Source organism: Tachysurus vachellii, chromosome 9 (assembly GCF_030014155.1).
Source record: "Tachysurus vachellii isolate PV-2020 chromosome 9, HZAU_Pvac_v1, whole genome shotgun sequence".
In the NCBI taxonomy this organism is placed as follows: domain Eukaryota; kingdom Metazoa; phylum Chordata; class Actinopteri; order Siluriformes; family Bagridae; genus Tachysurus; species Tachysurus vachellii.
In genome coordinates, this window is record NC_083468.1 from 17792088 (window position 1) to 17818962 (window position 26875).

A 26875-nucleotide genomic window follows, 5' to 3' on the forward strand; every position below is an offset into this window, starting at 1 on the left:
GCGCTGAGTCGGCGCAGTCCTGGGGCGACTCGGGGCGGAGGTGGAGCGCTTGGGCAGGAAGTGCCGCATAGCCTGGGACGACTTCTGTGCTGCGGTGAAGCGCTCCGTAAACCCTTCTACAGCCGGCCCGAAGAGACCGGATGGAGAGACTGGGGCATCTAGAAAGGCCACTTTGTCGCTCTCCTTAATCTCAGTGAGATTAAGCCAGAGGTGGCGCTCCAGCACAACCAGGTTGGCCATGGATCGTCCAATGGCTTGGGCCGTGGTTTTTGTGGCGCGCAGGGCCAGATCTGTGGCGCTGCGGAGGTCGCAAAAAGCAGGTTCACTAGGGCTCGACTCATCCAGGGAACGGAGAAGCTTTGCCTGGAACACCTGTAGAATGGCCATGGTGTGTAGTGCTGAAGCAGCTTGGCCCGCAGAAGTGTACGCTCTGCCAGCCATGGCAGATGTCATTCTGCAGGGCTTTGAAGGAAGGGCTCTCTTGCTTTTCCACCCCACAGCCGCGGGGGGGCAGAGATGAGCAGCCACGGCCTCATCCAGGGGCGGCAATTGCTCATAGCCCTTCTCCTGAGAGCCGTCTACTGCGCCGAGAGCTGCAGAGGAAGTGCATAGGCGGGCCGAGTAGGGGGCGCGCCACGACTTTGTGAGCTCATCGTGCACCTCAGGGAAGAACGGGGCAGAACGCTGGCAGGGGGCCTGGCGGCTTCCCGGCAGGAACCACTCGTCCAGCCTGCTGCGCGTCGGCTCCTCAGGGGGGGCCCACTCCAGATGGAGATCTTCGACGGCTCTGGAGAGGATGCGGAGAAGCTCGGCATCCATCCCAGCTTTGGCGTCGATGGGCTCTCGCGACGGCAAGTGGGCGGGGTTAGAATCACCGGCCCAGTCTTCCGTTTCAGAAGCCGCGAGTGACATGGAGTCATCAAGCGGCTCGTCCTCCGATCCGCCAAATGAGACGAGGTCACTCACTTCAGCTGAGGGACGCTGCTCTGGGCGTGAGAAGAGGACGGGGGACGGCTCTCTCGTTGGGGAGGGTGAGGCACGCGGGCGCCGAGCCGGCGTGAGCTCACCCAAACCCGGGCGCTGAGCCCCTCTACCCCGCTGTCGCTTCCTGGCCGGCTCGCGGGAGGAAAAGGACGGGGGGGCGTGAGGGGCGGGGTCACTTTCATTAAAGAAAGCGATCCGAGAGCGCAGAGAGGCGAGACTCATGCTCTCACAGAAGCAGCATGAGGACTCAGTGAGTGCAGTTTCAGCGTGGGATTTACCCAGGCAGGAAACGCACTCATCATGGCCGTCATTCTCATGCAGAGGGACTCTGCATATGCCACAGTTGTGACGCGGCATGGCCGCCGCCGTTAAAACGGCGTTTTTTGTAGGAATGCTCTTTTAGAGCGGTGAAAACCGCTGGAAAGCTCTTTTTTGTGATCGCCGGATGGCGGCAGGAGATCGCTGAGAAGCGGCTGCAAGCAGGAAGCCGGCAACCCGAGAACGGCGCACGAAACGGCTGTCTATAGAGCGCCGGCGCTGCAAGCGGTCGGCGGTCTCAGCTGGTCCGCTGCGGTGCCTATTCAACGGCGAAAAATCCAGCGAAGGCGTTCAGAAGAAATTCAGCGAAGTGAAGTCGTCGCTGAAGGAGTAAGATCTGATTTCCTCTGGCGATTTGCCTGCTTATATAGCTATACGCCCCGCCCCTTTTTAGCGGGCTTTGGCGCGCTGCATCGCCACAGGCTCGCGCAGCTACGCAGCGCCGTCATTGGTTTTAAAAAAGTTTACAGATTAAACCAATGGCAGTGCAGTTGCACTGCGTTATTGAAAAAAGGCTTCAGTATTGAGGAAAAAAGGAGCTTTTCCCCATACGCAGTATGAGTGGAGTATCGAAAGGGAACACACACAAACAGGGTAAGCGGGGCATGTGTGGGACGGCTGGGGATGGGGATGGATTTTGGGACCCTGGACCCGGCAGCACCTCACTTTGATAGCCCGTTGTAATATGACGCTGGCGGGGGTCTATACTATGCCATGGCCATGAGGGGTATCAGAAGCAGCTTTATAATACCTAATCATTAATAGCCGTATCAATATTACCGTTATTATTATTATTATTATTATTATTATTATTATTATCGTTGCTATTATAAGTACTACTATTATCATTACTATTAATGGCTGTATCAGCATTATTATTGCTATTTGTCTTTTTGCATTATTAAATGCTATTTGCATTATTATTTCTATTTGTCCTCTTCCTGATCCTTTAACCTCCCCTTCACTCTGGAGGAAATGAGTATATTTGTAAATATGTTTATTATTACTACTACTGCTAATACTATATTACTATTTCTTATTAATTGGGTTTTTCATTATAATTATTATTATTATTATTACTGTTGATACTGTCACTGTTTTTTTTTTTTTTTTGTGATACTATTACTATCTTTATCATTATTATTGTCATTATAATTATTATTATTTAAATTAATATATATATTCCTCTTTGATTTTTATATATATATATATATATATATATATATATATATATATATATATATATATATACGTATACAGTTTATATTTGTTGTACTTCCCTACATGCTCCTTCATTCATATATCTCCACTCCCACACCCAGTTACACTTACAGTTTTACACAAACACACACACACACGCACGTTTTGTTTCGTTGGTCTTAGTATTTGTATTTTGCATCTAATTTCTCTTCTGTAAATATTGTAATTGTCTGTTTGCATAATTAAAAAAAAAAAAAAAAAAAAAAAAAGATACCTGCTATAATTAGTTTGAATGACTTCACCCATTTAACCAACAACAGTTCCAAGCTGTCATAGTCACTCCTTGCATGGCATTCATGCAAGGTCTCCTCGATAACACAGGTGGCCCTCTCAAACACTGTTGCCTGCTTGCTTATGTCACTGGCCCTGCTCACTCTTTCTCTTTCTCTGGCATCCTCTTTGCAGCAGGACACTAACTATATGCACTGCATTTCATTTAAAGTTTAAACCACAATGTCACACATCACTGAATAGCCATCAACATTTTCACACACCGTAGCTTACTGTTCCCTTTTTCTATTATACACAAATGAGCACTATACACAAGTCATGGGCACTACAAAATATAGCGATGTTGTCTCTTTCCAGTGTGGGGAATCCTCAGACAGCTCATGAATGCTGATTGATATTTGGCAATGTTAAAAAAAAGCAGAAACAGTGCAGAGTGTGAGAGGAGCAGTGACCTTTCTGAGTTAAATGTTAATTTAACCGCTGTATAAAAAAAACATGTGTGTGGCTACTGAATGCTGAACATGTAAATATTACCAATCCCCACTGACTCACACTCTTTATATGTGGATTAGGTACAGTTCACTGGTGAATAAGTGCAAATAAGCTTTGCCCTTTTAAGTGTTCAGTGGTGGGTACCGAATACAAATTTGGGGATACATAATCCAGCAGTGGTGGCTTTAATACACATCTAAATGCTCAATTTTATGAGGCAGCTATGTGGAAGCAGTGGAGTTTGTTGTTGAGGAATCATGCTATCATTCCCAATATGTTTGTTTCTGTCTGGTTTTCTCAGTCATATTTTAAGATCCATTGCTCTTTATCTAATGTTGTATCCTAACTATAGTATCTGTCTTTCCCTAGATTCAACTACTTCATTTGATGGAAGGATTAATGGTGCAGGATATTTATTTTACTGCTATGTTTTCTTGGTATGTGTTTCAGGTTACCCCATATTTTAAATTTCAGGTAAATCCACAGTTTATATTTCACTGCAGGAGTACTACATTATGAAAGAGACACTGCATTGCAGGTGTACATCTATTTGTACGTGTGTGTTTTTGTGTGCGTGCTTGCACATGCGTTAGCATTACCTTACTGTATGCATGTGTGTACTGGTGCATGTTATACCAATAAATAAGAATCACAATCTTTCTTGCCAATGTTTTGCATTTGCTGCCTTGCCTGCAGGTCAGTACACATGGATTTTATCCGATTTCGCTCAGTACAAAGAGCCTCACTAGGTGTCTGTTGTTACAACTTGCTGATTTAATTCTCAGCACACAGTCATCTCCAGTGGAATATTATACTGCTTAGATATTGATCCTGGTTTTGAGACCATTTGTGGCATAAAAAAAGAAGGAGATAGGTTTCTAGATGTGTAAGTAGAGATATTGTAGAAGGAGGCCTGTAACGTTAAACCATTCCGCATTAATATCATTTTACGTATCAACACAAATGGGATCGAAAAATACCACCAACATACACCAGAGGTTGGGGAAAAAATACTTCATATATGTATACATCTCTGCATGCATGAACTGTGAATATTAAAAATGTTTATACACCCCTGTTAACTTCTGCTTATGTGATACGTTGTTAAAACCAAGAAAATCCTTGTTTTGGAAAACAACTAATACTTTGTGAGAGCACATTTTGCTTGCATTCTACCAAATTAGCCCATTAGTTTTATTCTGCTCTTACTTACAGAAATGCTCCAGATCTATCAAATTGCAAGGTCTCCTGTTCTTTAAATCAGTCCACAAATTTTCGATAGAATTTAGACCAGAATTTAGAATTTTTTTTTTATCTTTTTCTTATGAAGCCATTTTTAATTACTTGGATTTGTGCTTTGTTTCATTATCATGCCAGAAGGTGATATTTTTCTTCATCTACAGCTATCTAATGGATTCCTGTAGGTTCTTTGCCAAATTTGGTTGGTATTTGGAGGTATTCATGATTCCTGTCGGGGCTAGAGCTCCTGTCCCAGTAAGGGAAGCAGCGCCGTAACTTGATGCTGCCACCACCATGCTTCACTGTTGTTATGGTGTTCTTTGAGTAAATGCTGTTTTTTTCCACGCTAAACCTATTCTTTGGTCTCATCAGACAATAACAGATTCTTTCATGTGGTTTTGGAAAAAATTAAGGAGGCTATTTTTTTTCTTTATGAGAACGGGCCAGACAAGTGAAGAACACACAAGATTTCTGTCACATGCAGGGACTGTTCAGTACTTGCCAGATATTCTTGCATCCCCTTTAATATTGCTGCAGGTCTTTTGGCAGCCTTGCTGAAAAGTTTACTTCTTGTCTTTCTTTCAAGTTTGGAGGGACACCTTGTTCTAATTAATGTTAATTTGGTTCCCTATTCACGGTGGCTTAGTGGTTAGCACGTTCGCCTCACACCTCCAGGGTCGGGGTTCGATTCCCGCCTCCACCTTGTGTGTGTGGAGTTTGCATGTTCTCCCCGTGCCTCGGGGGTTTCCTCCGGGTACTCCGGTTTCCTCCCCCGGTCCAAAGACATGCATGGTAGGTTGATTGGCATCTCTGGAAAATTGTCCCTAGTGTGCGATTGCGTGAGTGAATGAGTGTGTGTGTATGTGCCCTGCGATGGGTTGGCACTCCGTCCAGGGTGAATCCTGCCTTGATGCCCGATGACGCCTGAGATAGGCACAGGCTCCCCGTGACCCGAGGTAGTTCGGATAAGCAGTAGAAGATGAATGAATGAATGAATGGTTCCCTATTTTAAGGTACAACTAATTAGTTGGAAATCCTTTTGTATAGGTTTCAACAATGAGATCCCATACATGCTTGTTAAGCACTTTGTTTCAGCAGTTGTAAAAACCAAGAAGTAGTCAAATTTCAATTTAGTTATTAAATTAGAGTTAATAAGAAACACTTCATTGACAACAGGTGTATGTTATTTTCTTTGGAACATTAATTTATGTGTGATTTGTTAATTTTGTGCACAGTTACATGGAGCATTATAAAAGGATGTACACATTACTGTATGCAAAAAGGTTACTGTCAGTTGTTTCACTTTTTAACTAAAATACTTCAACTTGTATTTTTCTGTTTACTTTTGCTGGCTATGTCACATTAACGGTGGAAAAAGATCTGAGGTGCAATTAACCTTTAATATCCATTGTGCCAGAACAAACAAACAAACAAACAAACAAACAAACAAACAAAACAAAGTAAAAATCATCATAGTAGTGCAGGATCATTGTCTAGACAATTTTCATGTTCTCCAGTTGGGCTTCCTCTGTGTTCTCTCACATCCCATTTACATGCCAGAAGGTGGAATGTTTATGCTACATTTCCCCTGGGTTTGATTAAGTGTGTGTGTGTGTGTGTGTGTGTGTGTGTGTGTGTGTGTGTGTGTGTGCGTGCGTGCATGCGTGTGTGTGACTGACATCCCATCCAAGGTGAGAGAGATGAGGTTAAACTGGTGAATGAGTGAATTCATATTAACAGTTGTTGACACTTTTTTTGGGCTAGCACACTGTTAGTTTGCGCTGCACCTCTAAGCTTTGGGATTCGATTTCTGCCTCTGCCCTACTGTATGTGTTCTCTCCATGCTTTGGGGGTTTCCTCTGGGTATTCCCTCAGTGAAAAGACAAGTGTTGTAGACTGACTGGAATCTCAAAATTGCCCATATTGTGTGAGTGTGCTTGTTATTGTGCTCTCTGATGCTTTAGCACGCTGCCCAGAGTATCCCTCATCTTGTGCCTTGAGTCCCCTGGGATAGCCTACAGGAGATGATTGAATGAATGTATAGTGTGTGATTAGACTACATTCAGTCCTTGATGTTTGTTCTTTACTATTTTTTCCTTCAGCAGACCTACAGCTTTGGTAACGTAATTTAGCAACGATGATGTGTTAAGATGTGATGCTAACACATCTTAGTTTCCTAAAGTGTGGCTGACTAAGGTATACTACAACCATTGCATTTCTGATTTCTTAAAAATCAATCATCTCTCTCGCTCTCTCTCTCTCTCTCTCTCTCTCTCTCTCTCTCTCTCTCTCTCTCTCTCTCTCTCTCTCTCCCATTCACTCACTTTTTCTATCTATCTATCTAGTGTAGAAGGCTGTACAGAATTAATGGGTAGGAGATGGGAGGGCTGAAGTGGACCAGAGAGATTAGCTGTAAAATTGACACTGACAAATCTCATACATTACGGCTTCATGGGAGGCAGCCATCGCCACAGGAAGTCAAGCAGGAGGAGAGGGGAAAAGGTAATGTTCTCTATAAAAGACACGATGTGGCCTTTATTAACTACCACTTTTATAGTGTTGCATTACTGAAAGCTTCCCTCTGCAAATTCACTGCAGTTGCAAAAAGAGCCACATGTAGGAAACAATTATCTGAATTTTTATCACATCCCAAAAGCTTTAGTAAAATATTAAAACAGAATTTCTATAAGATTGAAATAGCTAGTAAAACGTTAATTCCGTCACAGAGTTGGGTTTTTCCTCTGACTGTCTGACTGTATCCTACTTATTGTCTTCTCTAAATTAGTCTTTGGTTCTTAATTTTACTGAGGATGCTTAATCCATGAAGCAGTTGAAATGAATGGAATAAAAAAGGGAGCGGATTTGTAAAACGCATGCCTGAAGCACACTCTGCCGTATTCAAAGCTTCATTTAAACTCACTTACTTTCAATTGCACTCATGAATAGTAAATGTTTATGTGCATCTTTAATAATCCATGAAGTGCAAACGAACAAACTTCAATGAGCCGTAATTAGCACTGCAGTCTATCGGACAGAGACTACTTTGTTTTGCAAGGTCATGAAAGAAAGTCTGAGGTTTCAGTCTTTTGTAAACACCATATCCCTTTTGTTTGCTGTGTCACATTGAAAAATAATTTTTAAATGTATGTTTAACTCCGGTATTGATTCTTCATTTTACTTTATTTTGACAAACACCTTGACTTTATGTGTTTGTTTTTGTGTGCTAAAAATCATCTTCTATAATGGAGAAAATATTTAGATTAATTTTAACCCATTGCTAATTCATGCATACATAGAAAAGATTAGATTTTGCAACTTGTATAAAATATAATGAATGTAGATTATTACTATTCATCTCTGTGTGTTAACTTTGAGATATAATGCATATACTTTGCAGACGGTAAATCTAACAGATGCAATAAACCCAGTATAATGTGTGCTACTCATTTCAATGTAATTTCAATCTCCTCAGGCACAACTGATGAGGAAAGGAATATTTGAATAGGGTTATGAATATGTGATATGATAAGCTCTTGAAATCATAACAGAGCAAATGTGTTTTCTGAGCTGCCCACGTATTCATCTACATTGCTAATTTGATTGAAAGCTTGTGTGTATATATGCTGAATCCTCATTTGTGCATATGCTATAACATTTGCTTTATAAGTCGATGTACATTTTGCATACTGTATTAGGTTTGGCACTTTGGTAAAGATTTATATCACCTTTTTTACAGACTGTTGAATAAAGAACACACTGTATTTTGGTGGATAAGTAGTATGTGCTGATAAATATTCATTGGCAGCTTGCGTTCTTAAAATATAACTAATTATCACTCCCAGCATCTCCAAAGCTCTGTCTTCACACTTCACACTGAAATTCACACACATCTTCCCAAAGAAATTATATTAAAACGCACAAGTCTACATACAACCATTACTAACTATAGTTTATTGTGTGTACTATGTCCTATTGACTTGCCAGGGGTGGATCATGTTGATCCAGCTGTCAAGCTTCCCCATGCTTTTTATTTGTTCTAACTGGCTTCCCCAGCTGGTGTGTGTGTGTGTGTGTGTGTGTGTGTGTGTGTGTGTGTGTGTGTGTGTGTGTGTGTCTGTGTCTGTGTGTGGGTATGTGTTTTTGGGCCAATGGCATAGACTGTTGTGACACATCCACACACAGGTGTTAAAGGCTATGGTATATTATGTCCCCGAATGAATTTGCCCAAAAAAAGAAGATTCTAGACATCTTTATCAAGCGGGAAAAAACATCAAGCAGGAAAAAAACATAGAAGTGCAATGCAAAGGGTTGCGTAATTGACAGACTCTTCTGTCCCACAGTAATCATCTGTTCTGAAGTCTGACAATCCGACTTGTCTTTCTCTTTTCCTGAATGCTAAAATGATGAATCCTCCTGAGCTCTGCTTCTCCAGAGCAGTGTGCTGAGAGTGAAGTCTACATTAAGTATTGATGACATGGATGATTAAAACTTGAAAGGCATTTTAAAAAGTATGTTAATGGTTTCTACAGGCAAGGTCAACACAGGAACTGGGGGGGAATCTGAGAACTTCTAACTTTTAACCTTCTATTACACATTTCTGAGACTAGAAATCGTTACATTAGATATAAGTGCTAATCTGTTGTTAACACCATTTCACTGTGAATATCTGATGTGTGGGAATTTTCATTCATGATCACTTTACTGTGATGCCTTAAAGAGCTTTATAGTGTGTTAGAACAGAGAAATGATTAGAAGAGTATGGGTTAAATGCAGACATGCAGCAAAACCCATAGTTTAAAAGGTTGAGTACATGTGAATTGTGTCTGCAGGCTTCCAGACTGTGTATCTTGGCAGACGTATGTCTCCATTCAATGTTTGCTAGTGAGATTGAGAACTGAGAGAGGTCATAGTGGTGTTGATAGTAGTGGCTATGATCGCAGACACAGACACAGACACAGGAGGAGCAAACACTTGGCAATATTTTTTATTTTACAATATTTTTGCCACCTCACAGCTCCAGGGTCCTGGTTCCAATCCTCAGATTGACTTACTTGTCTGTGTGGATTGTCACATGTTGTCCCAGTGCTTGTGTGGGTTTCCTCTTGGGTCTCTGGTTTCTTTCCACTGTCCAAAAACATGAAGAGAGGCAGACTTGACTACTCTAAATTGGCACTAGTTATGAATGTGTGTGTGAATGGAGCCCTGTGGTGGACCGGTGTTGCATCCAGGGTAAAAAAAACTCCTGCCTGGAATTCTTAAGAATGCCTCTGAATTCACTACAACAGTGTTTAGGTTCAAATGGCCACTGAAATAGTAAAATTAATACATTTATATTTCTGCATATATTCTTCACAAATATAATGCAAAAAGGTTACTCAGCTTTTGTCAACGAAAGGCTACACCTTCAATCGGTTTATTATATGTTTATTTTCACACATTGAATAATATTCTTTTAGTCAAAGCTTTAGACTTGTACCCAAAAAGTCTTTAATGCTGATATATTGATTAATATTAGTCCATCTGGTTCTGAATAAAATGTAGTTTCATCCAACAAGTAAGAATTTCCAAAAAAATTTTACTAACTCAGATGACCCTCTCTCTTCCAGGTGTAGAGGTTCAAATCCCACCTCTGCCTTGTGTGTATAGTTTTCATGTTGTCCCTGTGCTTCGGGGATTTCCTCCAGACACTTGTTTTGTAGGATTATTGACATCTTTGATTTGTCAGATTATGCCCGGTCATTTCCAGTGTGTTCTCCACCTTATGCCACAGGTTCCCTGGGATAACATTTAGGCTCCCCGTGACCCTGTTTAAGATAAACGGTACAGAAAATCAATAGATAGAGAAAAATAAAGGTTATTTCTATTGAAAAGCTTCATATAGTCAATACATCTTAATTTAACATTCTGCATTCAATAAAATAATATAACGTGATAAACAGCCTGTCTCTTACTGCCCTAGAAATGCTTCTCACTCGAGACATCTCCTGTCTTAACTTCATATGTTCTGTTGAATTATAATGCATTTTTCTGTGAAGAAATGCTTTTGAAGGAGTCTCCAGTGTCAGGACACTTTCAGACACTTTAAAACCCTTCATCAATAAGAAGTCTGTAATTTTGTGGATCTGGACCGTCGTGCTTGACAATGATTGATTAAATGCCTCAGTTGTGTTTATTCGTTTTCTTTCAGACACCACAGTGCAGCCTTGCCTTCTTACGGACACCACAGAGTAGCCTTGCTTTAGTTGCGCAATAATAATAAGGTTTAACAATTGTTATTCTTATCTATTTGCCAGTCCAATCTAGGGGAAACTCATGGTTTTTCTAGTCTGTGTAGACTCATTCATTCATTTTTTTTTATTTTGAAGATTTTGAAAACAACTTAAGCAGCTTATTCCGACTAAACTGCAAACATAGAAATGGTAAAATCAAAGAGCAACAAATAAAACAAAATATGATCTATATTTTTTCATTGTATAGAAGATAATAAAACTATAAAACCATTTTTATTATCCCTGGACTATTAAAAAATTAGACTGGGCTGAACAACCTGCAGGCTACTTATGGACTTGTAATATTTTATAACATTTGTATATAGCTTTGTTTATCTAATATATCCCCGTTGGGCCAGGGTTTTGTTTGCTTTATTTTTCACCAAATTCAGTGCCCTGGCTAATTATCACACCCTTGATATTGATATGATAAAAATAGAAAAAAAATCACTAACCCTTGTAGTGCTAAATATACTGTAGCCTATCAGAGCTGGATCTGAAAGGAAGTCCTTCATGGACCCTGAGGGAATGGTAGTTAAATGGTCCGGTCCCCTTCTCGGACAAACGGCTGTTCAATCATCCAGGAGACTGGAACCTTAGGGGAATGGAGAAATATGTTCTGACTGTAAGTGCTGCATGGTTTAACACTTCATCAGGCTGCAGAGAACCATATTGATAGATACTGGACAAGGCAATAGGCTCCGTCTTTTTTCTCGTCACTAAACAATGCGCTTGTGCACACAATCACACTGCCCCGCAACAGCTCTTGTCTCGTGACATAAAAACATCATCCCCAGGCAGCGCCTGAGAGAGAATACATTAAACCAGTCTGTTATTGTGTCTGTAATGTAGCAGATATCACTAACCCTTTGTAGCTTTCACTGAATAAATTATTGCTTTGATACATTTTGCTGTCAGTCAAGTTACTTCTGCTGACAGTGAAGAACAGGCTGCAGTTCTAACCTTACATCTTATCACGGCTCCTTCTAAGTTTACAGTAGTGATTTGCGGTCACTTTTAAAGGTCACTTTATAGTATTCAGGTGGAAACTTTAGTATCATGCTCATTAATTATAGATCCAGATGGGTTTTTGCAGTGAAATCAAGAACTGTTGGAATTCCTGCATTATCTTCAAGAGTAAAAAGCAATCTGCAGTATAGCTTGATTTTTTTTTATGCACATTTCTTTATTCACTGAAGCCTAAGGCCATGCATTTGAAGAGAGTGTACAAAATGTACCTTTTTCTTTGTTACCTGCTCTGCAAAGTACTTAAAATTCCCCCTGACTTCACCTGAGAGCTTTAAGTGAGATTTCTGCCTGTGCTCCTTTCATGGTCGAGGTCTCTGAGAGGGCTTTAACTTAGCAGCACCCTGTGGAAAGGTCTGTCTCTTTCCTGTGCCCTCTAACCTCCTACTGTGCCAGCTACGGATGAGTAACCGAGACTGGTCATGCTTAGAATTCTACAAAAGTACAAAAACATTTTAAAAAATATTTAGTGTTGGCATCTTCAGAATGCAGACAAATAATTCCAGATTATTCTTTATACATGTTGACTGACTGCTTTATATGAACTTGAAAATAAGATAATATCTTCAAAATAAACAGCTTAATAATTTTTGTCATTATTTTGCTCTTTGCTTAACACATTTCTTTGTGATGGCTTGATGTTTCCCACTGTGCCAAGAATTAGACCTAGACCTTGATATTTAAACACAAAGAAGAACAATCAAAGCATGGATAGTCTAAAACTAGGCAGTAAACAGGACAGCTCACAGTGTTTAATTAGTAGAATGCTTTCTAAACCCTATTATAACACATTTTTTCGGTTCCATGATTGTTAAATCTGTCACATTTTTCTGGATGTGTTAATAACGTTTGCACATATCATTACTTATACTAATACATAGCGTTGATGTTCCTCCAATGTTGCTACTGCATTTTAGAAAATGGCAAAAATGCTCATGCCAAGCAATCCATAATGTTAAGTCGTGCACACTGGTGAGCATCTGAAGCAAGCAACTATTCCAGCAGATATTTAGCATCATACTGTAGGAGCGCTGCGGTTCCCACATTACAGCATATCCTTCTTTGAACTATCCGAAATCAAATAACCTTCTGTGTTAACATGGGACACAAACGGATGAAGATGATATTGAACATGAACATAGGAAACATGATGATAAATACCTGAGCAGCCAGGAGAGGGCAAGACTAAGAATAGCAAGACAAGAATATTACTGGAAACACATGAGTCAGGTGTAAACAAAAGCATTTGGACATGGCAAGGTTTCACCTATGTGTCAGGGTTATTTAAGGAGTTTTGAAACTCATCAAAGAACTAATTAATTAACATGATGTGGATATACACAGAGCGATATCTACATATATAATAAATCCAGTAAGCATTTTAAATTACTTTAGAAATAAGACCTTTGTTTAACCTTGAAAATGACATTAACTTCTGAAAATGGAATACAGAAAATGATTTGTTCAGATGCCAGAAATAAATGCAATCCTTAAGGTCTTAATAAATGTTCATCAAGCCTTGTTTATTAAAAAAATTCCAGACTGCCAGTCAACATCAACACGTTAGTCAGTCCTTGAAGACACAGAAAAATGGATTACAGTATTGGTTTTAGGAGTTCTCCATGTAATCATTTATGAATGCTAAGAATTTCAGTTCGTTTTAGTAGATGGGTGTGTTGCACAAGAAAGTATAATGATGTAGCAGATCTGAATGTTAAAATTGCTACTAGGGATATTATATTCTCTCATTCATCTTCATTAACCTTTACTTTTAATCAGGATGCATTGGATCCAGAGGCTGTTCCACACAAACCTCACACACATTAACCTGAGCTCAGGATCGAACCTGGAACCCCCTGGTTATTAAGTATATTAAGTATTGATTATTGAAAGGTTTACTAAGATCCGAAATAATATAAACAAATTTGCATATGGAATGAAATAGTGTGTGCATATTGAAGGTGATTTACAAGGAATAATTGTACAATTGCATTATGTGCATATTAAAAGGGAGGAAGCAAATATAAATCAGGCGAAGGTCAGATATCTACAGTATAAGACCCTCAGTAAATGATTTATGATTGCATTATTATTGTGTCTCTAGTAGCTTCTTTTCCCAGGCTTTCTTAAAACACGGTTGGCATTGGATATGAGAACATGAAGTGAATATCTAATTGGAAACTTACATTGTCTTTGTAATATTTAGTCATTCTTTCACGAAACTCTGATCGTGTTGAGATAATAAGCCAGAACCGTAATAAGCAGTCTCTGTTTTAAAATTTAATTGTATAATTTGGTGTTCAACTGGCAGAAAACTGATAGAAAATATAATACCTGTTTTTCAGTCATACTATTTTGCACACACAATTGGTGTCCCAGAAGTGACTAGCAGGCTTAAGTAAATCTCACTGTTCTCGATAAATCTACATGCATTGACTCCGCATTTAACACTAGGTAGAAATCACACAAATTGCATATTTGGTGAGGCAAACAAATAAAACTAGATAACACAAAATGTTGCTTTTTTTAAAGATACACTCTTCCATTAAATATTTTTTTTTGTAGGTTTTATCAAGTTTTCAAGTTTTTAAACATCAGAACATTTATTAAATCAGGACCTAAATAAAACTTCAATTTAGGTTTTGCTCGTATAAACCTTTATAGTCTTTCATTGATTCTCATAGCAAAAAAAAAACTGTTTTCATGATTTGCATCCCTTTTTTATCTAAGATTTTCTTAGTCTGTTATCAGTACCATCTCTAATCCTTGGCACTGGTGGACCTGTAGCCACCTCATGCCTCATTCCCCTTGCTCTCAAACTCTCCTAAACCCTCTTAATATGTTGTGCAGAGGTGATTGAAACAAACCCAAGCTGGAGTCAAGACCCCAGTCAGAGTGTAATTGAATTCTTCTATGTTTGCACTATCACACCAAAGCAGAGCCGTGGAAATGGAGAAACAGTAGAAATCTGCTCTCCTCATCAAACAGCAAATAGAGACTTGAAATCTGTTCGGCACAAGCAGAGTTTTAGCAAAGACCACTTATTGGAAAAGCAAGTTAAGGTTAACCTTATTTCCTCACATATTCCTTTATGGCTTTGGTTTAACTGAGAACTGAAGCATCATCTTTTTTTTAAATAAGTTTTTTAGGGGGATTAAAGTGTTCTTGTCTGAAAATAACAGTACGTTTAGTTCCTGTTTGGAGGACAGGACCACAGTTAGAGTCATGCATTGCGTGATTAGATGACGTCTCTTTGTCTCCGTCCTCCCACCCATCACTTTCCTACGTGTCCAATTTGGCCAATGTTGCTTAGTGACGGCGCTCCATGAGGCCACTTGCTGTGTGGTTTCGAATCACAGCCGAGTTGCACCTACCAGTCTCTAGCCCTCCGATAAGGAGCATAGAAAGAAGCTGGCTGTAATTTATCTAAGGCTATTTTGTGATTCAGATATACTGTTCTGGATGCAGCCAAGCGGTAAATTGCTTTCCTCTGGGAGCAGGTCGCATTGTGGGGTCGACAAAGCAGAGCTATTTTTCTCTCTACCACTACCATGTTATATCTGTCTCCATCTCACTCTCTGCCTGTCGCTGTCTGTCTTTCAACAACCGCCACACCCACCTTCCCTTCTGCCCAAACTGCTAAGTGAGAGAGTGATTCTATAAGCAATCATCACAGCGACTGCAATTAGGGGCGATAATAGCAGGCATGGAACAGCAGGTCACAGGGATTCAGCTCTGAGCACTAAAAGGTCAAAATGTTGTAAGCCATGAGAGGGAGACAAACACTTTTCTGAAGAGTAGTCGGCTGTAAAAGTGAAGTGGAAAAATCGTGTATAGGAGAGATACATACGCTAAAGGACTTTCACATACGCTGTATTTTATCCGTTTGAATTACACCACGCACGGTCTGTTTACCCCCTCGGTGTGGTTTGTCTGGGTGTGAATAGCAACCACACTCAGGTGTGGAATAATGCAACCTGAGACCTTTTGAAATAGTTGTCCTTGATCTGTGGCTAGAAGAAACCTAGTGCGGATATTTGAGAATATGATTCAGTCCTTATTTGACTGAACTGTGGGTAGTGAAGCAAACATGCTGTGTATTATGGAAAATATGAAGTTATTCAGATTATCTAAGATATTACATAAGGCACAAATTAAACCAAAGAAACTGTGCCTACTGTAGCCTTAGATTCCTGTTCAAGAGCCAAACCTGATGTGTTCTTCTGCTGTTGTAGTCCATACACCCCAGCATGTTGTGTATTCTGTAATGATTTCCTGCTCACAGCTGTGGCAGCTCATGTGGTTAAGGCTCTGGGGTGTTGATCAGAAGGTCAGGGTTCAAGCCCCAGCATTGCCTAGCTGCCACTGTTTTGCCACTGAGCAAGCAAGCCCTTCTCCAAGGGTGGTGCATCATGGCTGACGCTGCACTTTCACCCCAACTTCCAATGCTGGGATAGGTGAAGAAAGAATTTTACAGTGCTGTAATATACAGTATACTGTATGTGACAAAAATGTGGCTTCATATTCTTCTTCTTAAAGTGTAATATAATAAGCTACAATTGCCTTCCTGTCAGCTTCAACCAGTCTCTTAAACAATATATTTTTTCCCTCATCAAAAAGGCAATTCTGCTCACAGAACTGCCACTCACTGCATGATTTTTGTCTTTCGCACCATTTTATGTAACCTCGAGAGAATTTTGTGTGTAGAAATCCCAAGAGCAGTTTCTGAAATATTCCAAACCAGCATAGTGCACAGCACAGCTTACTGCTGTTCCTATTTTCACATTTTTTGAACTCTTTGATGAACTCTTCAATGATTTATTTAGAATTAGGCCCATTTTTTTTTCTCAAAAATGTACACATTAAGCTTTTTAGAAAAATCTTATTTTAGAAACATCATTTTATCCCCATCCCTTTTCATAAACCCTTTGGCTTGTTTAAATATAAACAATGTGAAACTAAGTCAAATTAAATAGAAAGCAAATAAAAGTTTCACAATGAGATGTATGATGTGTGTTACAACATTAAAATGTCAATCCGACTGACATTTTTATTATTTTTTAAATTTAAAACACCCACAGTAACGGTTGTAGAAACACAACATATAACATGGCCTCTCGGTTGCAGATGCTTTAATTTGCATGCAATTTAAAGAATTCCTCTTTTATATTTTGCACTAGGTGAATTTTTGCTTGAGTTATTTTTTTTTTCTTGTGTTTTCATATTAAGAGAAAATCATGAGTAGAACATTATTATCACTCAGTAACTATCTGGAGTGTGAAAGTTGTGTGAAATCTATAGTATAAGCTGTATCCTGGTCAGAGATGTGATTCATCCAGAGCCAATCCCAGTGGCATGAGGCAGCGTTAGACCCTGAATGGCATGAGGTCCATTGAAGCATTATATACACTATATTATTAAAAGTATCTGGACACCAGACCATCATATCATAAGTGCACTTATTGAACATCCAATTCCAGATTAAGTCCCAATTGTCATGACAATTGAAGTTAAAGAGAATAAATAAGTTCACATCACATTAATGTGGCTGTCATATTTTACAGTGTGCTTATTCAGCCACAAGAACATTACTGAGGTCAGGCACTGATGTCAGGTAAGAATTGATGGTGCAGTCAACAATCAAATTCATTCCAAAGCTGCTCAGCAGGGTTGAGGTCAGCCATTGTGAACCGTGTTTGAATGAGATGAATCTTAATCTTGCAGCATACAGAGAATTTCTGGACAATTCTGTGTTTTTATCTTTTTGGCAATAGTTAGGGGAAGTTTGGTGGTCAGGTGTGTTATATGAATATATAACTCTGTAATGTAATCCATACATCAAAATATTAAACTTCAAACTAAGCTAATTAATGTCTTTTTTATTATATTGTCACTTCAGTATAGAGGAAAAGGTCATTCGTTGGAAATACCAAGACTAAAATAGAGAGTACAAAAATGGAACAAAATATAACAAGTGTGTGGAAAGTAAGAAACGCAGGTACAGCGGGTTGTCAAACCTGTGCAGGGGCTGACATTCCTGGTGTCACTGGGGGTTTAGGTTAAGCCTCATGCATAGCAAAAGTCCATCCCATAAGAACACCCCCAAGCCATCAAAGAAAGCAGACATGAATTTTAAATGTAAATGCAAAAATTTAGCTTACAAGAAGAAAAAATCTGTTTCCCATTTCAAGGCCACAGAATTACAAGATGGGTAACAGAAAAAATAATCCCTTGTCTAGTTCTGCATGTATGGATTTCTTGGTCTTTATGTTTGCACATTGTTGAACATAGTTTGCAGCTTTTCAACAGTCCTATATTTCATCAATATGCATATTTAAATTGCTATATTGAATGAGGGCAAATTCCATTGTAGAATGACTGATGTTGCTCATCATCTATTTCTGAGAAAATATGTACCCTCATACAACTAATCGCAGGTCTGGTTGCCTTGCTGGTAACCAAGTGATTGCTGTATTAACGCATTACAGTGTATGTCTGTGTAGAAAGCCTGTTGTTGTCTTTAACATCAACAGTTACAGGAGCTCAATAGTGGAAAGATATTATACACTGTTGATCTGTGTCAAGGGCCTCTCTGTAAACACTTCTATAGCTCCAGTAGTGAAAACCCAACTACAGTGATAAATAACTTGTCCTTGATGTGACCAGGAAATTTAAAATAGATTTAAATTAATTTTATAAATTTATAATATAAATCTAAACATAAATACATATATATTAAAGAATTTATAATATAAATATACTTATATAATTATATATTAATTAATTTTAATTAATAATATATATTAATTAATGCAATTAGATGCCATACACAGTCTCGTCTGTTTGCTGTTTAACCTCTTTCTAGTCCGTATTTGCCCAGAAGATGGCAAACAACTTTACCCAATAACTAACCCTAACCTTTAAGTGGAGTTAACTTTCACCCTTGCTAGGTTATTGTTGGTATGTGATAGCAGAGAGTTAGCTAGTTGGAAGGAATTGCAGGTAGGAAATTAGGTAGAAAAATTTTGAGAAATCACAAACTGCACTATAGATAGACAATATATATAGAGAGAGATAAATAAACATACTAAATGCCGTTTATTATTGAATTAACTCTTATAATCTTTGGAAATAAAACCAAATGTTATTTGTTTCAATAACATCAAGGTGAACTGTTACAAGAAAATAACCCACTTTGGGGACCACGCTATCCCAGCATGGAAGCTATTTCGATAACAACATGCCATGTCGTGTTTTATTCTTTACTTAACAATCAGCTATTTATAAAAGAGTCACATTTTCCTGAAACATTTTAGTAAAATATGTGTTATATTGATTTAAGGAGTTCATACAAGTCCTAGATTTATTTGGTAAGATGTGCGGCTGTCAGCATGTGCAAACATAACTAGTGACACTTGTTTTGATTCTCTAATTCAGATTCAAAATGAAATCTAATTCAGATGCAATCCATTTGATACTTATCATGTTTCCACTGACACGCTCACCTCTACTGTTCACCTTGCTTAAATATAATCCTTACGAAGCTAACCTGGGAACACTTTGAAAGAGTCAGTTTCTATGCAAAGATGATGCTTAATTCATGAGGCTGCATTGAATTAACCTAAAAGGGCTGGTTGTGATTGATTGATTCTCTAAGCAGACATGGGAATATTCCTCATGTGATGGTTCTTTATGCATGAGGTTACAGCAGGTCATAGACAGAAAAGTTAAATCACAGATTTGGGGCAGAGAATCATACTACAGCACTGTGATGGGAGACAGTCTATTCGTAGATTTGTGTAAAACGTATTGTATTCTTTTAGATTTGCAGGTCAAGACAAGGTCTTGTAGACTGTCAGAAACAAAGGTACCAAACTAAGGTTCTCCATTATCCTGGAGTGAAACGACTAAGGGTACATGTGTATGATGAAAATGTACCTTATATGTACCTTAAAGTTATAACACAGATACAGTATCTGTACTTTTGTCATGGTTATGCTGAATTCAGTGCTTGACCCATCAGCCTCTGCATATCACAGGACCTTGACACATGGCTCACGTAGCCTGTTCTGTGTTTCCTCTTATTCAGCAGCCCTACTTAAGTAGTGTTTTGTGTGTACTTCGTGGTCAGGCTTCTGTTATGCTATTATATAAGTGTATATACTGTATGATTACACAGAGTCCTTGTTTTTGTGTAGCTTTATGTTGTTTTATGGAGCACTATGATCCTGGAGAAACGTTGTTCATTTCACTGTGTATTGTATCAGATATACAGTACAGGTATATGGTTGAAATGACAATAAAAGTGTATTGAGTTCTTGACTTGTTCATATACAAGTACAAGGTGCTTGCAAATACATTTTGGTCATTTTATTTCTCAAAAGTTAAACAGGAACATCAAGCAACATCAAGGAACTTTCTTCTGTTTTACATCATTACAAAAACAAGTTGAGGTTGAGGTTTCTATTGTAATTAACAGCAGATTTAAGAACAGAGGCCTGTCTTACTTACTCATGATTGTGACCTTGCACTAAATTTAACTCTTCTTAACACTTAACACCTTTTCTTCATGCTTGACTGGCCTGGGGTAATATTCACAATCTGACAATATTTAATATTTCTTTGGACAACTTAAACACTTGAATGGTAGTCCAAGGCAGTATTGAATGTATTAATGTAAGGTTATGACATTTTTATGTGAATAATCTATACCTACATGAGGCACTCAAGAAGTCACAAAAAAAAAAAAAAAGAAATTCTGTATGCAAGGAGAAGCTTGAAGGAGATGACATCTTAAAGACTGAAATTTATATGGCATGTATAACTAGTATGGTAAAATTATTAACTACGCCTACATAAAGTTGAATGTAACCGGAGCAGATGACTGCTTATTTGATTTGTGTGCTAAAGCCATGGCCATTTTCTTTAGAGAATCAGTTAAGCAAAATGTGGCCAGAATATAGGACACTGACACACAAATTAAAAAACCTTGTGTTGTTGACACTGACTGGTATCTGAACGTTATGTAGAACGTTAGACTTTCTAAAGAATCGGTTTATTGTAAGGCTTAACTATATGATTTTATAACCGCATGGCTGCACAATGAAGCTGGAACATATTTTGATAGATGATGACAAACTTTTAATAATAATTTCAAATTGTACAGATGATCATAACCTGAAATGTTCAAGACTTTTATACTTAGTCTCTACTGTCTACTGTTTATTTTTTACATTTATTTTAATTGTTGCTTTCTTGTTATTTGCATTTTGTTGTTATATTAGACTAAAATCTTTGTCATTTTCTTGTTGTTTGCTTTTATCCTACAGTGTTTTTAAAAAAGAAAAACATCCTGCTACATATCTACACAAGAAAATCAAGCAGCACTGGAGGGTGAACTGCATGCAGGTAATTTCAATAATCTGACCCGAGGTAGTTCGGATAAGCGGTAGAAGATGAATGAATGAATGAATGAATAAGCCACCCAAAAAAATAAAATGTGAAGCCCAACTGCGTAGCACCATGTAGCTTTCCCCATGTAAATATGGAAATATATTTTTTTAATTTCAGTTGCCAGCATATGTTACTAACTCTGAACAGGGTCAAAAGTGTCTGTTTGTATTCTGTTCATTTAAACATGTAAAAACGTTATTCTCCAAATTCATGATCCTTGTTGTCAGGTTAAATCTGTTTCTCAGCATTAAGCTAATTTGAGCATGTCAGGTATCTGTGTTTGTGGTATAAACCTAATGATGTGAGGAAGTAAATGAACCTCCTCATCTCACACTCACCATCACTGGTTGCACACTGGGTTGTTTGAGAGGACAAAAGCTTTGGTGGATATATTTTCTCCTTCATTTTAATGAGGCCCTCCTTAAGAAACAGATGGTGCATTAGTGGAGACAAACTTTCAACAACAGTGAATTTCCGACAAACAGCACAAAGAGGCAGAAAGGTCTCTTGTTTTCTCTTTTTTTTTCACTGAATTTGGGTAAAGCCCATTGCAATTCACAAAGAGCATTGTGAAATCTGTGTGTGTGTGTGTTTTCAAGTGTTTTATAACCTCTGAGGACAAGCAGAATATTTGAAGCAGTGAAAAATAATATCCAAAAAGACCTTTATTCATGGTAAATATGCTGAGCAAGTTGTTTGCATGGAACTCTTCTTTACAGGATCCCTCAGGAGATGTCCACCACTGGGCACATATATACTCACGCAGCACGCATAACGGCTTTGTGACAAAAATACTCAGTACTAGCACAATTTTTACTATAAAAAATATGCTATAATCCACAGTTGCATTTATAGTGAATGATGGGTATTTTACGATCTTCAATATACAAGATACTCATTAATCATATAACTGGCTACTGTTGGACATAGACTTTATTAGAAAAAACCTGTAAACCTGCACATTTATTCAGGTATCTAGTCAACCAATCATGCGGCAGCAGCACCAAACAAATAATCATGTAGCTAGAAATCAACAGCTTCTTGTAATAAACATCAGAATAAAGAAAAAATCTAATCTCTGTAAATTTGATAGTGGCATAGATGTTTGCACCAGGTGAGTTGTGTAGATGGGTTGAGTACAAGAACCATGTCACAATCACAAAGTCACAAAGATCACATTTTATTATAATACTGCTTCTGACAACTAAAATTATTATCAGCATTTTTGTTTGCATTTTAATAAACAATATATGTTTCATGTTTCATTTTTAAAGAATGCTATTGTATGGTACAGTTGCCATTGTACCTTTATCTCTTTAAATGGACGTTGACAGGAGCATTTTTTTCTCCAGGCAGAAGTGTAGCCCTTGTTCTTGTTTAATGAACGTAATTAGTTAGATGCTTGGTGACAGGTTTAGTAGATGCCTGGTGGTAGGTGTGTACACTTGAATGTGAGGTATTGCACTCTGGCCCCTGCTGTAGCACGGCAAGTTCAATCAGCTTAATCACCCTTGTAGTTTTTCATCCATTTCCAATAAGACAGATGCACAGTCTAATTCTGTGCTGTATGAATTGTCCACCTGCTTGCTCGGTGCACCACCGCCCCTATTAAGCCAAATCAATGAATATCAGAGAAATGTCTACAGCAACAAATGAAGTGATTATTCGCTTTACAAAATGCCCAGGTGTAAGTATTGCCCACCGAGCCAAGAAAAATGGATGAAGCTGTGTATTCATTGTATGTGTGTGTGTTGTATATGTGGCATAAGCGTGCAGTGAACAGGAGTGTAATTGTGTTTCAGTAAAGCAGCTGTGCACTCTGTCGATAGTGGTTGGGCAGCGGCCACAGATCATCTCACACAGGTGTGTGTTCTTCTTCAGGACCTGAGTAAAACAGATGAGACTTCAAGCCACTAACTTGTTTATTATAGCCACAAATGTACTGTGCATAAATAATCATGACAAGCTGAGCTGTTATATGAAGATAATCAGTTATGGGCTTTAAGTTGATTATTTTTCAATAACAGCAGAATCCTACCATTTATAACTTATCTATATAAAGTTAATAAGACAAATATATAAGTTTGTAAAGCTTATTTAAGTGCTGACTGTAAAGATTGCTTCCACATTAATGTTTTTTAATCCATTTATTTGTCGTCCACTAATTTCCTGTTTATATTAAATTGTGAGCGTTCATATTAAATTCATCAACACCTTAACTGAAAAAACAATCTAACATTTATCAGCACATTCAAATAAGAATATCTTATACACGAGGAGGATTAATTACATGTGCATTAGGTCACATGGCACGTTATTTAGAGGAATCAGTGCATCAGTAACATACTGTGTACCAGTGAGAGCTTATTCTAAGAGAATTTTTAATGCGCTGTAGTCCTCGTCAACTAGTATCTTGAATCTCTTGCTCATGGCTTGTACCCCCATTTTGCATTCAGCAAAAAAAATTCTTCCTGAGTGTTGATCTGATGTAGAGTAACATTGAACTGTGGGATTAAAGAAATGAGGATTGAGAGCTGCACTTGTCAATCAGCAGGATTTTGGAACCTACAGAGGTCACGGTTACCCCAGTGAACACCAGATACTGAAAACACAGCAAAACTGCTTACTGAAGTTTCTTGATTTTGGTCTGAGTAAAAGTTTAAAATATATGCTTAAAGATTCAACGACTGTTATGGTCTAAATTAAGGTAGACCAGGACCTTGTGCCTCATTTATTAATCTTTGAAGGAAGGGTTGTGTAAATGTTTTAAGGGTCAGTAAATAAATAGCTAAATAAATCAGTTAAAAAAGTTTCGATAATACTTGTTTTCTTTATACATTTATAAATATTGATAAATGAAAAGTCTACAATAAATTACCATGCATGTTCACAACTGATTTAAATTTTGTTGTAATCAACTCAAAACTCCATGAAAATCTCTCTGCACTATTGCTTAACCATAGACACAAACTAAGCCTTATTTGGCTTTTTTTTTGTTGCTTTTTTTTATCATTAGTATGAAACAATCCATATATAAAATTGCAGTTACTCTTACCAGTTAACCATTTTGAAACTTACCAGTCATAGTCTTATTATCTACTGTATATAGTCAAACTGTTGCCACAATGTTTGATGCACACAATTGTAATAATATGTTTTTGTATGCTGTAACTTTACAATTTCCCTTCTATGGCCAAACGTGGTAAAATGCTGATTCAGTGCCTCCTGCAAAGCCAGTGATACAGTTCACATTGATCAGCATATTTGTGTAGTGTGAATACAATATGAACCTAATACACCTGGCATGTTGGCATTGTCCTGTGATATACGATGTCAGATTTATGGCAAAAAATAAGCTATACTTTCTTGAATAAACATTAACTTGTCTAACAAGTTTTCAGTTTACACTTACACTGTTGTTAAACAAGTATTTTTTAACCACATCAGGACATTTTAAAACCTATAGTATTTACACTCATCCCTATTATACCATTTCCACTGCCTTATGGGATAAAGCAGTGTCCATTATTTCCAAAATGTAGAATCTCAGAGAAAGCAGTAGGTCATCTGGGTATTTCCTGCTGACTGTTTTGTAAATTCTGAGAATTAGGCATTTAGAATTTACACCTACTGTATGGTGAGGATATTCAAACATAGCTATGGTTTGTCATAGAAGTACTTGATTTCTCTTGATGTGCCCAAGGTCTCCACCATGTTTTTTAATTTAGCATGCACTCTATTAAGTAAGCATTACAACATCATTACAAGGTTTATCCACTTTGACTTTAAGTTTCCATCATTAAAACCAGCCTATGGGAGAATTATCATAACACAACCTTCAATAATCAGAGAGGCTGTAGTAACTACACATTTCAGTCTATTCTCAGCAATCACACTGGCAGAGCAACATTAATATCCGTAATTTCATCTGCAGACTTATTCACTATGCATCAGAAGGTTTATCTGCGATGCCACACTGAGATGGCGTTAACTTCGTAATCAGAAAGCAGCTCTCTGGGGCAGTGGTGATGATGAAAGTGTGGTTTTTTTCTCTCCTTCTGCCTCCTCCATGCCATGCTGTGTGAGGGATGTGGAGGTGCGGTGGCCAGAGCTGGATTAAAGATCATATCGGTGGCAGTGCAGCAGAGGCAGAGCTCTGACAAGAATATGGAGTCTTTGCAACAGGAGATCACTGGAGAAGTGGGTGCTGTTTATAACAGTATACGAGGACATGAGAAAGCCGGAGCAAGATATTTCATTGCTGTACATATACACATATACATTTACCTACACTGATTACGTGTGTAAAAATACAGATAAAAACAAAGAATGCATTATTGAATGATTGCCAGAAAGCTTCACATTGAAATGCATAGGGGACTGGGATCCAGCAAAACACAACAAAACTAAGATGAGGTGAAGGTTTTTCCTTTTATATGGGTGTAAGCAAACGGTCAGCTGTGAATTTTTATTTATGACATGCTGACAGTGCTGTCATTTCTATATCCGGACTTTTTCCATAGGGGCATACTGGTAGGATTCATCCATCCTTCCTTCCATTTCCTGTATCGTTTATCTTATCCGACCCTGTTCCTGGGGACTCTGGGCACAAGGTGGATAACACCTTGATCGGGTTGTAAACCAATCACAGGGCACAATCACACACATACTCATACACTACAGACAATTTAGAGATGCCACCTAGCCTACAGTACAACACATGTCTTTGGACTGGGGAGGAAACCAGAGTACCTGGAGGAAACTCCTGAAGCATGGGTATAGCATGTAAACTATACACACATAGCAGAGGTGGGAATCAAACGCTCAAGCAAAGCAAACATGCTAACCACAGCATAACCTAACTACACCCATGCTGATTCAAAAACAGATAAACCACATATAAAACTGTAGCATTTTGAAAGCCTGTCTTTTCAGATCGTTTCCTTCTGAATGAAAAGTTATCTGCTGGTGGTGGCAGTACATGTCATAATTCTGTGGTCTATATTGTATTTTTCTACAGTGGTTTCCTTTTGGGATTTTTTTTTGTTTCTTTCAACCTCCCAGTAGTTATACTTAATTATACTTAAAGTAGTTACACCCCTAGGTGTGAATGAGTCAATGGTCAATGGTCTGGCATCCCATCCAGTGTGTGTTGCACCAAGTGAATGAAAGTATTCAAATTCGCAAATTAAGCAAAAGATCATTAGCCATGTTCCCATTTGAATATTAATTTTTCACTACGTTGTTGTAATCAGCCTGTCTATCAGTCTAACATGACAGTAAACCGTCATACTGACATGCCGTTACACCCTTAATAGTAACTATAAAGATTTTTGTTCTTTCCTATTATTGCTGCTCACATTATGAAAGGACTCATTGTGTGGACGTTTTTGAGCAGGGTATAACTGAGCAATGTCAAACATCTGAGAATAGCTGAGAGATGTGACCCATTAGGGAGCGCCTGGAGCGCAAATGTGGCCCAAGGGAGAAGGCAGGAGCTAACTGCTATCCACAACCTTTCATTCTCATTGCTTCCCCTTCGCTGACCCAACACTGGTGTCACCACTGATAGAGGACACTATCCACTTAGCTAAGGGGAGTAG

At 38.4% G+C, this 26875-nt stretch overlaps 1 protein-coding gene across 1 annotated transcript in view; it reads left to right on the top strand.

Moving 5' to 3' along the window:
• mgat4c (mgat4 family member C) overlaps positions 1-26875 on the top strand; it is a 129523-nt gene that overhangs the window by 19930 nt on the left and 82718 nt on the right. Inside the window, exon 2 of the mRNA XM_060878637.1 lies at positions 21149-21227. The gene's annotated coding sequence lies outside the window, so the exon portion shown is untranslated. The remainder of the gene's footprint in view (positions 1-21148; positions 21228-26875) is intronic.